Genomic DNA, 2,304 nt, shown 5'->3' with positions numbered 1-2,304 from the left:
AACCATCATCATGACGACAGCAGCACACCCCACCGGACGAATTGTCATATTGGGAGCGAATAATACGGACCCATTTTTGACTGTAGCTAGGAGTAAAAGCGAACGCTTTGCTCTTTTTGTTCGAAATTAAATTCGAATTTCGCGAAATTCCGTTTTATTCCGTTTGTTTTTAATTTTCCGTGGAAATATTTTAACAATTTGGCGAAACGAAAAGAAATAGCAAAATACAAATTTCGCCTGTGCGAGTTCCGTGGAATTCCGCGGAATTTCGTTTCGAAGCGTATTAGACGGAATCATTCGGTACACGGAGAGGCGAAATAACTCAAAGCTGACATAAAAAGTACCTAAAATTAAGTACATTGCCAGCACCGTTGAAATAAGTAATTTTATGTTCTCTGTTTTAAGTAGTTTTAACTTATTCTCAGAGTACTATCGATATAACTTATTTTTGAGTTATTTGAGAATTATGATTTCGATAATTTATTTTGTTTACTTTTTGTCCTATTAAAGTACCCAAATCGAAGTGTTGAAACCGCACTCTATTTTGGATGAAAAATAAAAACGACTCCATTAGGATAGGTGATAGGAAGATTTTATTGAAATATTCAGGTAAGTTTCCATGTTGTTATTACATAGAAGTCGTTTTCCTATGAACTTTCATTATTTTATTGCAGATCTATACAACGTGCACGAGCGTTGGAAAAAATGCACCAACAGAAAGAGGACCGGAAAATCATTCCCGTAATCAAATGGAATTCCAAATCCGTAAAACTTGAATTCCACAGGTAAGAATCGGTGCAATGTTATATTGAAAACAAGACTTAAATATTTAAAATATTAGCAGGGCAGCCTCACATAACAGATGCATCACAGGAGCAGGAGAAATCTCGGGAGGATTAATCACACCCCACACATTCGTCACGGAACACGGGTTGCGGATTTTCTGAAGATCATTAAGATATCTATGTGTTAATTAATTATGTAGCCGAATGTGTTAATAATAGTGGAAAATAAAATATAATTCATAAGTTAATTTATGCAGCCTGTATGTTGTTCAAGAGAAATCGCGATCAAAATTTCGAACAATTTTGCCACTGCTAAGAACCCCATTTTGAGTAGTTTTACCCCAAAAATCGCTATTCCCGAAATAGTTAGTTTTTACTTAAAACGGCCTCTTCGTGGAATGACTCGAAATTGAATACTTTGCAAAATACTCAATTTTGAATCATTCCACTTAGCTGTCAAGATGAGTACAAAAGAGTTAATTTTAGGTAGTTTCGCCTCTCCGTGTATTTCACATACCCTTAGCGTGAGGTGACAATTCTCGACTCGAGTGAAGTGACTCGCCGTGTAAATCAAATGGAGAGTGACTTCACTCGAGTCGAGAATTGTCACCTCGCAATACGAGACCGACAATTGTCACCTCACGCCAGTCGTAGAATAAACCCAAATGATTAACCAACGACTCCATGTACCGAAGGCTTCCGATTGGGGGCGGTCCATTAATTACGTAAGGGCTTATGGGGGGAGGAGGTGTCTGAGGTTTCGTACGCGCCATATAATTTATTTTTAATTTTCATACAAAAAATCTTACCAGGGGGGGAGGGGGGTTGAAAAAGCCCGAAAATTGTCTTACGTAATAAATGGACCGCCCCATTGCAGTAGCGAATCATTATTTACATTCCGATTCCGCTGGAGTGGCATTCGTTTTTGAGTGCTGATGAGCGCTCACTGGCTGGAAATGCACCCGACGGAATAATTCGAAATCCGTACTTTCAGTTGCATGCATTCAGTGATTGAATGATTAACGCGTTCTTACGGGTCTCCCAGTTAAGAGCGGATTGACTCCCTCTCAGCTACGTGAGTCATTTCATTGTCGGGTTATCTCAATCGTTTGCGATTCGTCGGGATGGCGCTCACCCTGACCCTACACGGCAACGCGGATCCACTCAAACTTGAGTTGTTTCAACGCAAAACCGTAGATGAGCCCAGCAACCCAAATTTGGCTAAATTTTCAAAGCCTTCATTAGGTATTCTGCCTTTGAAACCATAGAAAAAATTTGGATTGATTCAACGCAAAATTGAGTTCATTCAATCCAAGCTTGAGAATAATGCGTTCACCCAAATTTGACCCATTGGGTTCCCTCTCTATTTGGCCCATTGGGTTCCCTCTCTATTTTTGACAACAGTAAGAAGAATAAGAATACCGAGAGATTTTGGGTTGAGAGAATAACAGATATACTTAATTTTGGGTAAAGTCAACTCAAAAATTAGGTAAAATATGTTTTCCGTGTAGTAGCGTTC

General features: G+C 39.0%; 1 long non-coding RNA gene across 2 annotated transcripts; it reads left to right on the top strand.

Moving 5' to 3' along the window:
• Positions 1-309: 309 nt before the first annotated feature.
• Positions 310-1,272, top strand: LOC110675783. 2 transcript variants are annotated; one of them, XR_002499792.1, is made up of 3 exons: positions 310-609; positions 675-785; positions 845-1,272. It is a non-coding gene; the product is annotated as an uncharacterized LOC110675783 (long non-coding RNA). The 2 variants fall into 2 exon arrangements; XR_002499791.1 differs by having other exon boundaries at positions 842-1,272.
• The last annotated feature ends 1,032 nt before the right edge of the window (positions 1,273-2,304 follow it).

Source organism: Aedes aegypti, chromosome 2, assembly GCF_002204515.2.
Source record: "Aedes aegypti strain LVP_AGWG chromosome 2, AaegL5.0 Primary Assembly, whole genome shotgun sequence".
In the NCBI taxonomy this organism is placed as follows: domain Eukaryota; kingdom Metazoa; phylum Arthropoda; class Insecta; order Diptera; family Culicidae; genus Aedes; species Aedes aegypti.
The sequence above is the reverse complement of the archived record's forward strand: the minus strand, read 5'-3'. Positions and strand labels throughout refer to the sequence as shown.